Consider the following 15,112-nt stretch of genomic DNA (forward strand, 5'->3'; position numbering starts at 1 on the left):
GCAGGCACGGCGGAAAGCCCGGACCAACTTTCCGCACCGAACGCCTCGCAGCTGCCGGCCGAACGCCGAACAAAAGCCGGCGGCGAGCCCCGGGACGACCGGGACCGAGACCGGCCCCCCCCGGTGCCCCCCCCCCCGAACCCTTCCCCCTCCCCCCCGCGGGACTTTGCACTCCCCGAGCGCTGCCCCCGGTGCCCTCACACCCTGGGGCGGGGGGTTGGGGGGGTTCCCGGACCACCCCGGTGCCCGCCCCCCCCCCCCCCCCCCCCCAAAAAAAATCCAGCCCCCCCCCCCCCCCCCCCCGGACACCGAAGCCCAAGCCGAAGTTTGGGGCTGGGAACTCACTCTCACGCCGCCTCGCATCCGGCCGCCCCCGCTCCTCCTCCTCCTCCTCCTCCCCGTGCTCTCCTCGCCGCCCCCGAATTTATTATTATTATTATTATTATTTTTTTTCCCCGCACAGCCGGGGGCTCCCCCCCCCGGCCGGCCGGTCGGTCCCCCCGCCCCCCTCCCCCCCGCAGCGGCTTCCCCTTGCCCACTAACGCGCTGCTCACACATGGAGTCGCGGCGTCACCCGGCGGAGCATGCGCGGGGCCGGGCCCGTCCTGGGCCGCGGGGACGGGCCGGGGCCGGAGCAGCAGCAGCAGGAGCAGGAGGAGCAGCGGCAGCAGCGGCAGCAGCGGCAGCAGCGGCAGCAGCAACACCAACCGCGCGGGGGCCCGGCGCCGCTTCCGGGCAATGGTGGAGCAGGTTTGTGACCCGGGGCACCATTGGCCGGAGGGGTCGCGGCGCGTTGGAAGCCGCCCGGGGATTGGCTGAGGAGCGGGCGGGGGGCGCCGCCGCGGGGCGCGCCGGAGAGCCCGGGGCCACGTGGAGGAGCGGCGGCACCCGCGGGGGCGGCGGTGGCACCCCCGGGGCATCGCTCCCAGCGGGGACATCGGTGTCCCACCGGGAGCATAGGTCCCCATCTGGGCATTGCTCTCCCCCCCGGGCGTTGCTCCCCCCCCGGGGGCATCGCTCTTCCCCCCCCCCCCCCCCCCCCCAGGCATTGCTCCCCCTCTCCGGTATCTGAAGAATCAAAAGCTCGTGTTTTCCGAAAACGGCCCCAAACAGCCCCCAGCCAGAGCATGTACGAGATGCGGAGCAAAGCCCGGGATGCCAGCTCAGGGCAGAGCCACCGGCAGCTCTGCACTCCTAGGAAACTTAACGGGGGGGGGGGGGGGGTTGGTTCTGAAGCCGTGTTCACCAGATCTCAAGCCTAGCGCGTAAACCACGGTGGGCTGAATTAACAGGAGAAAAACGGAACAGTTCATATAACTGACCCCACCGAGACACTTGCGACCCCCCTGAGACGCACTTTGGGCCCACCAGCTCTGCAGCTGGCTACCGACTTCCCCATGTCCTTGCCACGTGCCGCTCCCTCCCTGCCTTTTGCTTGCCCGGTGTCACCCACAGGGTGCCATCGGAACAGCCGGGACGGCCTTTGCAAGGCACCCAACTATCCGAGCTCGCCTAGCTCCCCACAAATACCGCTTCTGTACCAGACTAACGCCCACAACCCTTCATCTCTCCCGTTTTCCCTATTTCAGGACACGGGGTATCACCTGGACGGGGTCTGTTGGCTCCTAAGTCGCCAGCCTGAGCGCATCGCGTTCCCTATGCCCCCCAGGTCTCAGGCTGATCATTCTCAGCAGGGCCATACCCCGTGCTCTGGGGTCCTCCTTCCTCTGGCAGGATGAAGTTTCTGGCTCTGCAGTCACGTTTCTGCCACGTTTTCTAAAACCTAGTTGAAGCATGAATTTAGAAACGGGAGGGATGTCACAGAGACCTAGGGAGGAGGTTGCCCGATAAGCACTTTTCTGCCAGACCTTGTGTGCGATGCTCCCCGCCAACGCGTTTCCAAGTGTGATGCTGATTGAAAGTGATTTGGAAGCAGAATAATTAGTAAAGTTCTTTAGAATTTTGATGACTTAATTCTGAGGCTGAAAATTAGTTTGTAGGTCCTGTGAAAAGACGGGGAGCCGGCTCTGTGGGTTACAACCACTTGTCTATACCCCACACTCGAGCACAGAGGATTTCAGACAGCAACGGTCTCACGGTCAGCACATCATCCCAAATTTGGCCAACTACTTTTTTTTACATAAAAAATGCCAGAGTGGCGAGGCCCCCACGGGCGGCTGGCCTCAGCCCTTCGCTGTTCCAGGTCAGGTAACCCTAACCCTAGGAAACCAACCCAACCACCGAGTCCTTCAAACGCCATGCGCAGAAACGCTACCACAGGCCGAAGAGCACGCCGCCTTACGCTTTTCTTTCATCCCCTTACTTAAAACATCAAAGCAAGTGATTATTTAGGAAATATTTTAGGAGTGGATTAAGAGGAGCTGTTGATTTTTTTCATTTCGGTAAAGACCTCCTTCTCCTGGGGGGCCACGTTGCTGGGGGACGGCACCGCTGTAGCATCCAGAGGGACTCGTAATGAAGTCACCTGGAAGGTGCGGCAGTGTTGTAATTACTTAACAAAGACGCGAGCTGCTGCTCTTTCAGTGAGAAACAAGTGCGGCAGCTTGCTGGCTCTGTCAGCGAGAGAACCACCGCTGCCACAGAGCTGTGCGTTCCTAGAAGTGCCTGCATACGGTGAAGTAACTCGGCAACACAGAAGTGCATGCAGGTGAAGTAACTCTGCAACACGTTTGTGTAAATGGCTGAAGTGAGACTAATCCTAATGTGCTTTTGGGAGGCAAGTTCTATGAAACCTCAAATTAAGGAAAAAAATAACTAATCTACCTGTGTCAGTCTGACTTTAAAGAGTTCGGAGTTCAAAAGTTCTGTAAATACGTACCTTGGGTTCAGAAAAAAATAAAGCTGATGCTACTTGGGTCCAAACAACCCAAACCAGACACCTGAAAGGGCAGTTAATGAACGGTGCCTTGCCCCTGTGTTAAACAGATCACCTCAACATCTTCGCCAGGTAGAGTAAGAGAGTGTTGGTGAAACACGATTAGAGCAGTCCCCTCCTATCTAAAATAGCACCTAAAATCTTCACGACTCAGTGTCAGCGCTCCTCTAAGCCAAATGCTCTCCTTTTGGTGCTCTGAACTATCCAACGAAATACCTGAGCGCCATGCATCACCGAGGGACGCTTTTATTGAAATAGGCAACATCAGACTATTAACATTATTGGATTTTAATCTAAATTAAGTGCTGCGTTCAAATTAAAATCCAATAGTTCAGGAGCTGTTTAAGTAAGCCAACAGCTCCACTTTGGCCAAGCTTTTCCGTGTCGGATGCTGCACGGTACAGCAGCACCACAGCAGCTCCTCACCTGGGCCTTGATTACACGCACGCAATTAAGTGTCAGGCAGAGAGGGTATGGTCAGGTGGGAGAAGGAGCGCTGGAAGTCGGTCGGCGTGCCCTGGGCGTGTCCTTACGGTGACGCTGCCGGCAGAGGCAGCAGCTGCACCAAGGCCATGCCTCTCCCCGGGCCCTGGGCCTGCAGCCTGCGGGTGGCCACGGTGGGAGCGGTGCCTGCCGGCCCAGCCAGGGCACCTCGGTTGGTTCCAGCTGTCCTATCAGTTATCACCCATATTTCGGCATGGAGCCAACCCAGCAGGTTCCCCCGAATACTCACTTGCGTGTGATTTTCACTTAGGAATGTGGCATAAGCCCAGGGACCGGCACCGCTATTGATTCTGGTAGCCAAAACTGACATTACGTAGCCCAGACTCGGCGTTAACGCTGAACACCTCGTCAAGAGAGCAAAACTTGGCTGGAGCCATGAAGTCCAACATGAAGTTGTTCTTGGAAAGGTATTTCCCTCACTCCAAATGCAAAGTCCATAGGTGTTATCAGGGATGAAATACTTCATCCTACTTCATCCTTCCTGTACACTCTACTACCACACCTCATAAAAATGCCACCCAATGTAACATACACTAGGAAGTTAATTTTGTTGTGACAAGAGCAGAATTTGGTATTGGGATGTGACCAGAAAAAAATAAGATGTGAAATTTGTGCCAAATTCACAAGTATCCCAGAAGGAAAACTGAGATTAGGCCTTTTCTCAAATTCAAGATAACGCACGTCGGAATTGTAGGTCAAAGAAGAACAAGAAGTAAAACTCGAGCCAGATTTGGAAGACTTGGTCGTCTTCCTGCAACCAGCAGCGGATGCACGACGCACGGGAACATGCTAATATTGGCATACAGAACAGGCTAAGCAGGTCCTGAAGCTCGGCAGCCGATACGTGCTTTAGTTAGGGCAGAGAACATCATTGGATGGTCCAGAGGATCAAGAAGCACAGACAGCTCGGAATAATGCTTCAGACCGGTGGCTCTATCTGTTAGGCTCACCTGGTTTCCACCGTACACCAGGGGCTGTACGGGGGGTGTGTTGACCTGGTGTCCGGTCCTAGGATGACAGACTGCAATCTTTCATTAAAAAAAAAAAAAAAGACAGCCCCAGGACCGTGTAGAGAGTGCATTGTTTCACCTTTTACATTGCTGGCTAGGAGTTTGAAATTAACAGACTATATATTTAAATATTTAAAGGAGAAAAAGGATAAAACTGTAATCATGCTACGACGGTGCTGGAAATTACAGGAATACAATTTTAAGATGGCTTATGCTAAGAATGAAAGGAATTCCATAGACTTGGGACCAAGAGACCTTCCTTTACTTATTTTCTGCTGAAACTGTGTTCCTGCAAGTGCAAGTTGCAGTCACCACCAGCTGCTCAAGACAGAATTTCTGGAAAATAGTTCAGGAATAGGATGAGGAGATAAAAAGGTGCTTTTTGACAAGAAGAATCTGCCCTTCAGTCCGTATATGAGCCGTACCATGGGGTCTGTCTGCCCATCTCCCACCCGCAGGGAGTAACACTTAAAGGTTTTCTGCAGCAAAGCAGGACGCGAGATTGGAAACGGTCAAAATTCCACGGCCTAAGCACTGAGGTGAATAGCCCCAAACAGAAATGAAAATTAATCTTTCTGAACAGAAAAAAAAAAAAAAAAAAAGATCAGTAAGTTATTCAGGAAATGGGGAAAGCAGCAGACATATGCAAATACTGCCGAGCCAGAGATGGTGCTTCAGTGTGATATTATCTGACCCTGTCCCTAATAAGCACTTTTATGGCTGGAAGGGGATACATTAGGAGCTCTGCTCCAATTCAACAAGCGCTTCATGGACTATCGATTTTGCTCAGAAGTGGGAGAGCACAAAGTTCAGCCGGCATTGCTTTTATTTAAAGATCTGCCAAAGACCATCTCCAGCTCCCAAAACTGGTCCTCCGCGGCCCGGCGCAGATCACTTCGGTTAGGCTCGTGACCTGCAGCTTCGGACACAAACGTTTCGCTGGCAAACAGTGAGTCAGACCCACAGAGCCATTCCGGCGAGGGATGGCTGTAAACAAGCACCTCTTGCTTGTTTACTGATCACTGTCACGTGGCTCATCAGAACTTGACCCTGATTAGGAGAAGAATTAACTAGTTGGAGAAAACTCTTGACGAGATCCTATACAGCTCAAATCCCTGCGAGCCCTGGCTGCCCCGCTCCCACGGGAAGCAGGACCCCACACCCCGCTCTGCACCAGCGGGACTGCTGCTCGCTGACTTTCCCTTCTAAATGAAACTCTGGGCTGTGCCACAGTCCACATCTGCAATCAGGTGATTTTATCGTCATCTGCTGATTTCCTCTCCTCTTGCACACACGTTGCATTTGCCTCCTCTGACTCTTTGGGGCAGTCTCTGAGTGCAACGGGACCGCTGGGCTATTCACAAAGTAATTTTAAGTATGAATTGCCTCCTTTCGGAGCACAATAATGAACACTTTCAGTTTTATACTTTTTTGTTGACTCCTTATTCAAAAATATTTAAATTACTAATTCACACTGGTATCGATGTCTATATACTCTGAAACCCTGGACAGGGAAAGCAGAAGAGAGCTGATGTTAATACATTGCTAACGGCAAGTGCTCTTAGAATTGAAACATGTAAGACATTTCCTCCAACACTGAGGGCGTCTGATCCTTCTCAGATTTTGGTCTTTACCACCCTCCAAATTAGAGGTAATTGAGGAAATACAACTACGACCTCGATAACTAATAGCTTTTACCAGTTCTAGTAGAGAACTGTATTCTCGAAGCTCTATTTGTAGCTATCCCATTTCCTAGAAAAGCAGCTTTTTTCCTTGAGGGGACCAGTCAGGCCAACTGGTGTACTTGTGCTGAAGTGGTTAATTTCTCCAGAAGATAAGGAGCAGACCTACAGCTGTACAGTACTGTAAATGCCACGCTCAAAACTTTGCTCTCACCCTTCCTCTGACACACTCGAGGCGTTCCTGCACAGGGCTGCGACGGTTTTCAGGAACTGCACCAAAGATGCTCTCATTCTGAGTTCAAAAGCCAGACTGTGCGGCTCAGCTGAGCTGTAAATTTGCAAGGTATCAACTTAAAAAATGGTTCGGAAGGATTTTTCAGCAGGATTTGTGTTTATCCACTAAAGCATCTTGGAAGCTGCAGGTTTGGGGTTGTCATTGTTAACATAGCATCGTTCGTTGTTAACCAGATTTGAACAAACTCCGCAGTCAGAGCTGGCCAGTTGGTACACGGGGCACAGAAAAACCCGATTCAGGACGGATTCAGCTTTACAGTGCAGACCCTACAAATTAAGGGTTTCGGAGCTCACAGGGAATGTTTCTCCCAAGGTCAGTGGGTTTGTAGTTGCAGCATGAAGAACTCCACCTAAATTCCACAGATGGATTTGAGCAATTCCCAGCAGTTATTCTCTCAGTCCAGCATCAGACTAGATTCCTCATGGAGATTAGCACCAGCACAGGCAGGTATCTGTCTGCATGGGTGCCGCGACACCAACACTTCTCTGTGGTTTAACAGACAAGTACTGGCCAAAGTTCCTCACGGTTGGGGCAACTGAGAAATAAAGAGCTGATAGAAAGCATTCTTAACGCTAAGTCCTGCCAAGGCGAGGCTTTTTCTCCCGTGGTACAGTTCTGATGGAAGGGGATACAAGACCCTCGTGTCAGGGTACTCTTACTCTAGATTTCTTCCAAGTATGCAGCCAGTGATTGCAACAAAAGGCAGATAAAGAACAAAAATTAGGAACTTTGAGCAAAGCACCTTCAGAATCTTGTCCCTTCAATAAAGCAGGCATTTGCCTTAGGGCTGTGAAAGGGAGCGCTCGGTTGTTCCTGGCTTCTCAGGGGACCCAGCCCGGGATCAGCATTGCACCGAGACCTGCACTGCATCCAAAGCCACCTGTGCCATCCCGCTACAAAATCATCACCTTGATTATAATTAACTTTATTAAAATTTGTAGCACGTCAAGGCCAAACAAGAAATTTATCTGTGCCTCTCAAACAACTTTCTTTTAACCTTTCAGAGGTGAACAGAAGTTCGACAGGTCAACCTGCTGTTGGTTTGCTGTAACTCGTAATTTTTTAAAGATGAATGCTTTGAGCCTTTTGTTACCTGTTGCTGCCAAGGACTCAATGTGTATTTGCAAGGTGCCAGCAAAGCCTCACCATCCAGTTATGTCACAGGCAATCATGGGCACACTGATGTAAAGCCAAAGTCTAAAAAAGCCTTGCAAGGTTTTGCTGATCTCCATCAAGGTGACTGGATTGTTATCGGAGTAGGAAAACCTCTCTATTTTCAGAAGGATTATCCAAGTCTTACACCATGTTTACTGTAAGCATTTATTAACATTGTTCCTTCTGGTAATAAGATGTTTATTATCAGCTTGTAAAAAATGCCAGTCTTCTCCCCTAACCCACTGCTAATTCCCTCTCTTCCCCCAACAGAACTGTACCAGGTCAGTTCCATAACCTGCTTTCCTGCTGAAAAGCAAGGCTTAGAAATTAGATTCATTTCTAAATTTAGGATTGATGGGATCAGTCATTACTGCTCTTATTTTTTTTCAGGTAGATTTCAAGGCAAAGGGATTCATAAAGCAGCTCCTGTTCCTGGTGCTTGCTTAGAGTTTACCAAGTCCTCAACTGGAAATGTCAGCGCGCTCCTTTGCCTTGCTTGCTGTGCGCACCCTCACCGAAGCTAACGTGCTGCTTGTGTTGGAAGGGCAAGACCAGGGGGTTCTTCCAACAGACTCTCATGGTGTAAGTGTACACCACAAATTCCACGTGCAGTTTCCCCCCAGCCTTTAAGTCAGAGCATAGAGGCTGTTCAAGAGGAACACGATAGTTCAGAAAGCAGAGAACGCTTGGCTGGGTCAATGGGCTTTGGGAATGCTGTCTTCCGAGCTGAAATTTGTCCTGGATGACAAAGCCAGGTACTGAGAAGAGACCGAGGGGGAGACCCCGCACAGCCATCAGAAGATCCTACTGGTTACGTGCCGTTCCCAGTGCTTTGCCAAGAGATGGCTCAGGAAAAATCGCTTCTAGTTCACCCAAACCTGCAGCTCCCTTTGCTCCCCTTTGGGAAGGAAGCCTCTCCTCCATCGCCCACTCACCCAGCCTTGCCTGGGACCTGCAGGGGTGCCTGCAACCGAGCAGGAGAGGAACTGCCACAGAGCCGCATCCCACAGTTTCAGTGCTCTGACGAATAATCATTTACTTGTTTAATAACTGCAGAAAAGGACAGCCCAATTCTTATCATCAGGCTCTCTAGAGATTTGACATCCTTGGCATTGTATCCTAAGAGGAAGGAAATTTCTCACTTCCCTAGCTATTTCAGTTATATAAATCAGTTGTTGAGGGAGAGTTTAACTGCTCTGCGCAGGGGAACCAAGGCAACTACACTTGGGCTCCCCACGGGCTAGGGAGATGCTTTCTATAAATTAAAAATACAATGTTTATAAAGTATCAGTAATTACATGCAAGTACACTGGGAAAAAATGTGAAATCTAATAGCTAGAAAAAAGCAACAACTTGATTTTCTACTGGCAGTCATGCCCTGGGTCTGTCAGAAAATGTCCCCAGCATGAAGCTGGTGGGTTGGGGTCTGTCACCAAACACCGACCACCCACCTCTCACGTTCTCCATCCTCCTTGGAACTCCCTCGTCAGCTGGGTAAGTGGGTTCAGTGGCAGAAAATTAAAGAACTAATAAGAGACTATTAATAAGGGCTGGTGGGTTTGAAGATAAAAGAGTTTTTCTGGCAAAGAGAAAGTTGCTATGGGCTGCAGAAAGAACAGTAAAAAGATGGATAAACCCTGAAAATAGCTCTGGTAGCTCCATGAGCATAAATGCACTGGTTTACAATGGCAGGCAACCCAAAAGCAAATGCTGCAGGTATTCCAGTATCTCACCTTGTTACTAACACCCTAATTATTCACTTTAGCAAGGACCGGGTCTGAGCTAAGCAACAGAATCTAACATGTGAGTAGATTGCTGGACAATGAAACTCTGACAAAGAGGGGGCAACTCACACGTGGCAAGTGTGTCCAAGTATCTGCTTCTAGGGAAATGGCGTGTTCCAAGCGAGTACCCTTCACAGCTAATATAATTTGCTTATTTTGCAAATCTAGAGACCTATTTGATTAAAAGTAACAACTCAAGTGAGCAGGCAGGGAAGGTTCTGTCCTGCAATGGGAATTCTTGTCTTTCTCTGAATGCCAACTTTGGAGCTCTCTCCTCTAACCCTCCTACTCCTAGAGGAGTATGCTCTCCTGGGATTAAGATGGGTCAATGGACTTGGTTGGTGTGATTTATTTTGCTTCGGTAAAAATACAACATTTATTATGCTATGACCCCCGGCATCTAAGACTCTGATGCTCAACAGCCAGCCTACCTGTGCGCACACGGTACAACAGCTCAAATGCCTTCAGTTTTCAAACCTGGGCAAGAAACAGCACTGGTCAGGTTTCCAAAAACGCACACACCACCTTGCTCTGCAGAAAAGGGAATTAGTCAGCAAAGGGGTATTCTTTAGGGTGTCTTCCCTCATTGTTCTTTGGCTGCAACATCCACTGATATTTTTGGTTGCAGACCAAAATTGTGAAATTGGGTACTCTGAGTCAGCCCAGAAATGTAGATGAGATTGAAGCCTAGCATTCTGCAAGGAATGGAGGACACGACCAACTAGCCGGACAAGGGAAATATTTTTCATACATCTTCTCAAAGTGTTTTTTCTCTAAGCAAGAGAGCCACAGAGATATTTCACACCAAAGTAGTGGCCCACGGACACTGCTCAGTTCCTCATGGGGACACGTTCCTCAGTTCCTCAAGGGGATGCGAGCAGGCCGGGAGTTTTGAAATGTGGGCATTTTTAATTCACTTTGTGTGATTTTAATCCAGTTTGTATGGGCCTTGGCAGTACAAAAGCTTCAGGTCCTCCTCCCACAGCGCTGGGCTCCTACAGGGAAATGTGTGAGGGTTGTCTCCTGTTCCCCCGGGAGTGCTCATAAAGATGTGGCTGTGACCCGCTGAGTAAAGTCACCACTGTTTTTAATTCCCTACCTGCCTTTGGGAAACTGCAACAACGCACAAGCCAGTTTCTCCAGGCTCAGCGGGCTCCTTAAATTCAAGCTGAAGATATTAGGGCCACAAGCAGGCAATCTCTCTCTGGTCCAAACAGCTGAACTCTATTGAGACGAGAGACATTCAGTTATAGCTTAATCTAGTAATGACTTTGTATTCTTTTTGCTGCAATAAGGAGGTTAACATTCTATGGGGCTGCCTCTTGTGCACAATCCTTGAAGCACTCAGCCTGTTATGATGGAAACCGGATAATTAACCTGGGATGAGAGCTCGTTCCCATTCTTGAAGTAGCTTTCAAAAGTTAGTATGTTCGTTTGCTTTTCTTTTTAAACAAAAGTTGGGGTTTTGCAGTCCCCAACTCATTGCTTATAGACAAGTTTCTTCCTGCAAGACCCTCTGGAATTGCTCACGGCAACAGGAAATTAGGATGTTTAAAATGAAGCCAACTGGGAGCCATGAAATAGCCTGCGGCATTTTGCTTGCTGCACAGAGTAGCCCATTGGACAGCGGGATATAGGGACCACTGGCACACAGACATAATTTCAGTTCTGCTTGCGTGATAACATCATCTGTTTTACTCTCTGGGAGATTTAGTCACTGTTTGAACAGTGCGCGTACTCAGGTTTGTATAACACGTGTCATTAAACTCTTGAAAAAGTCTTCAGAAAAAGAAGAAATCATCTGTACCACTCAGGCTGAGAGGAGAAGCTCCATCTAAAAGCTCAATTTACGAGAAGCCTGCCTGCTACAAATACGTGTTTTCTTCCTTAAAACTTTGTGCTTGGGACAGTCATGAGAAACGCTGCAGCACTTTGCATGATTTTCTTTGCACTTACTAGTGCTTTGTATTCCACTAGTTCAAACAAATATCAGCAACGTCTAAGTTGTTTAGTCATTATATTTCAGTGTCCTTCTCAAATTAGAGCAGAGAGAAAAGCTTTTTCGTGCCTTACAATTTTTTTCTTGTTTGGAATACGCTGCTAAAACGCTCTGAAGAGTCAGAATTTGTGAAGTTAGTTACTTCTCAATACTTAAACTGACAACTATTTTACCTACAGCAACTGCCACAGTGTACGCAGCTCCTATGCACGCTCCTTCTTCTCTCTCTAGCTTTTCACCACACTTATCACAAAGACAGAAAAAAGTGGCAAAAGGGATAGAAAATTAATAATGAATTAGATTTTTAAAAAGCCATCTATACAGGTTCTGTGAAACATGGCAGATAGCTGGGGGTGAGGAGAAGGTGGTAGACCACAGACAGGATATAACTTTATTTGAATAGAGCTCGTCTCGCGTACAAACTAAACCCCCCCCCAAAGTAGTACAGAGATGAAACGCTGCCAGAAAAAGAAAGTAATTGAGTTATAGAGGCGAACGCGACGCTGGGGCTTTCAGACCCGTGAAAACGAGCCTCGTTCCCGCACCCGTAACCTCCGCACATCCCGAAACCCGGGCAGAAGTACTCGCCTTTGGCATCAGCCCCACCAAACACCTCCATCTTAAGTCCTGTCGCGAATTCAACCCATCTGGCACCCTCCAGCAAGCAACCAGCTTTTTTGTTCCTGCTCGGCAGGTCCCCTCCGGGGGCCGCCTCGCGCCGCTCCCCTCACCCCGCTCCCCTCAGGGGGCACCCAGCCTCTGGGGCCCCCCCAACTCCGTCCCATCCCGTCCCGGGGCGCCACTTTCCTCCTGAGGGGGCTCCGGGCACCTTCCCCCCCCCCCCCCCCCGGTCCTTGCCCTCTTCTCCCTTCCCTTGCTCTCCCCTCCCCGCCTTCCCTTCCCTCCCCGCCGGCCCTGCCCTTCCCCTCCGCCCCCAGTGGCCCCGCTCCTGCCCGGGGGGGCTCCAGGAGCTGCTTCCCCCCCCCCCGTACTAGCGGGCAGCTCCCCGGCCGCGCTCTTCCCTGCCCACCTTTTATTTTATTATTATTTTTTTTTAATTTCCCCTCCCCCCCCCCCAACCCCGGGGCCAATCCCCCAGAGGCCTCCGGGCCCTCCCCTCCCCCCTCAACCCCGGGGGGGGGGCCTTCAACCGCCCCCCCCCTTCCCCTCCCCCCCCCCACGCCCCCTCAGGGCGCTCCCCTCCCCCCCGGCTCCTCTCCCCTCCCCCCTCCCCCTCACCACCTCAGCCCCCGGGGTCCCCTCGGGGCGCCCCCCCCCGCCCCTTATCGCCCCCCCCCCCCCCCGGGCTCCCTCCTCGCCCCCCCACCCCGTGCCGCGGGGGGGGGGGGGGGGGCGCTGTCACTCACTCTCCTCAGCCCCCTCGGAGCCGCCTCCTCCTCCTCAGCGGGGCCCGGGCCGGACTGGGGCCGTGGGGGGAGGGGAGGCGGCTCCCTCAGGTGGCCACTGACAGGAGGAGGGAGGGAGGGAGGGAGGAGGGGGCTGCGCGCGCAGGGAGACCCCGCCTCCCTCCCTCCCTCCCTCCTCCTCCTCCTCCTCCTCCTCCTCCTCGTCCTCCTCCTCCTCCTCCTCCTCCCTCACCGCCCCCCTCCCCCGCCGCGCGCCGCCGGCGGCGCGGGACTCCCGGGGCGGCCGCCTTTCCCGCCCACCCGCCGGTTGCTAGGCAGATTTGGCCAAGCTCCGCTCGCCCCGCCTCCGGCTCTGGGGAGTGGGCGGTGTTTTTTTTTCCTTTTTTTTTTTTTTTTTTTTACTCGGCGCCCAATGAAAAGCGGCGCTTGCCGAGCCCGCCAGCCAATCGTTAGTTAGAGCCCACTTTCGGCCCGCCCCCCTGTTCTAAGCTGTGAGGAAAAGAGGCGGGGCGGCGCGATGATTGGCAAGCGGGAGGGCCAATCGGCTTCACGCCGCGCGCGGCGGGTGGGGAACGCGAACCAATGAGCGCGGAGGGGGCGGGGCCGGGCCGTGAGGCGCGGGGCCGGCCGCCCCCGGGGAGCGGGGCCGCCTGAGGGCCGGGCTGCCCGCGGGGAGGGGAGGGGCCGCGGCCGCCCTTATCCGCCCGCGCAGGCCGGGCTGGGGCCGCGGATAGGGGCGGCGGGGGCCGCGGTGACTCAGCCCCGCTTCCTTCCCCGATCTAGGGCAGGGGTGCTCCGGCGTTTCCCCGCCGCCGCCGCCACACCTCCGGCGGGGCCGCTAATTAACCCCCGCGGCTCTCCTCAGAGGGGCGTTAATTAGCCAACCCCCGCGCAGCCCTCCTCACAGGGGCCCTGTTAACCCTTCAGGACTTGCTACTCGGTGCTTCTACACACCTGCAAGCCAGCTTGTGCTTCGAAAAAGGGAGAATAAAATCGTGGGTGAAGCAAGCTTATAACCAGGGGGAAATAAAGCACAGTTCCTGTCACGTTATTCGTAATTCCAGCACCAGTTTTCCATCGGGTGTTTTCCACAAACAATTGAGGTAGCTAGTAGGGCTGGATGTCTGTTTATGTCAGGTTATTTAGGTGCTTGTTTCAAAAGTGTAAAAAAAATAATTATTTTCATTCATAATCTGTAAATTCAATAAGCATAGGTCAGTATACTTCCCACTTACTGAAGTGGGGAAGTGAAAGCAGAAGGCGAGCTTTTACAAGAAAAGAGCAGTAGAACCAGAACTAGAATCCACATCTCATCACTTCACCCAGTACCTGCTCCTGGAACACATCCTGTATTCACCATGGTAGGAAAATTCCAACGTACTCAGCTTTTTCTAGCTGTTTTCCACTCTAGAGCTTCACAATTTCTATTGTGTTCAATATCCTTTTTAAAAGCCCGAGTACAACTTTTGTTAGAAAGTACCTTCCTCCACCCTTTACAACCCCCTTTAGTTACACATGGTGAAGGGTTAATAGCAGAGCTCACAACCAGTTCTTGCTCTGGTTGATGACTTACAAAGCACCAACAGCTCCTGGCTTCACCTCAGGCCATTCAAAACTTTATGGTGAAGCACTAAGGATGGGATCCTTCTGAAGCGATGCTTTAATCCACCAGTAACACACAGATGTGTATCTCCATTTACCTCGCTGTGTCACCAGCAGAGTTTTAGGGCAGGTCTAGCACAAGATAGATTCTATCACCCAGCAGCTAGGTGAAGTTATTTGCAGAAACCTGTCAATATTTTTTTTCCCCAAGGCTGTCACTTGGGTTAAAATTTTCACAAAGAGAGTAACTTGTTGGAACAAAACCTACTCTTGCTCCTAGGATGAAATTAAGGCACTAGCTTAGCAGCTCAGATAATGTTTTGGAGACGGTATGCAGTAAGTTCTAAAATTTTTTAGTTTCTTCAAAGTTTCACTTGCAGCCAAATCAGTACAGCATCTTCTTCCTTTTAAATTTAACCTCTAAATGTAAAAGTACCTGCCAGAAACATTTAAATTTGGGAAAAAAGAGACAAAAAGCAATCTTTGTGTAAACCAGATCATATCTGTGAAGATCAAGCATAGCCAGTATCCTTCCTGACTGCAGTGAGAAATACTTCTGTCCTACACCAAATTAAAAAAAAAATAAATAATAATAATCCCAGGTGTTGAACAAATCCAGAGGAGTCTTGTTTTAAACTAGACGTGTGCCAGGGTCCCAGCAGTCCCTAAAGCAAGCTCCTCGCCACCCTCAGCCGCTTCTCCAGCACTGCTGAGGCGAGGAGTCAGGCGGACGTTCCCAGTCAGGAAATTCTGGTTCTCCTTCCAGGGCAGGAGCCCTCGCCCACGGCACAGGCATGCCAGCTGCGGGCCCCGTGGCT

General features: G+C 51.3%; 1 protein-coding gene across 6 annotated transcripts in view; it reads right to left on the reverse strand.

Annotated features, from left to right (window-relative positions):
• The window catches only part of GATAD2A (GATA zinc finger domain containing 2A), a 64,049-nt gene extending 51,199 nt beyond the window's left edge, over positions 1 to 12,850 (reverse strand). For 2 of the 6 annotated variants that reach the window (XM_035569776.2, XM_035569760.2), the window contains exon 1: positions 12,693 to 12,794. The gene's annotated coding sequence lies outside the window, so the exon portion shown is untranslated. Of the gene's footprint in view, positions 1 to 345; positions 462 to 554; positions 736 to 9,757; positions 9,858 to 10,425; positions 10,551 to 12,692 lie in introns of those variants that run through there. The other 4 variants (XM_035569764.2, XM_035569775.2, XM_035569762.2 and 1 more) reach the window with 4 other exon arrangements.
• Positions 12,851 to 15,112: the final 2,262 nt, after the last annotated feature.

This window comes from Cygnus atratus, chromosome 26, assembly GCF_013377495.2.
Source record: "Cygnus atratus isolate AKBS03 ecotype Queensland, Australia chromosome 26, CAtr_DNAZoo_HiC_assembly, whole genome shotgun sequence".
NCBI classification, from domain to species: domain Eukaryota; kingdom Metazoa; phylum Chordata; class Aves; order Anseriformes; family Anatidae; genus Cygnus; species Cygnus atratus.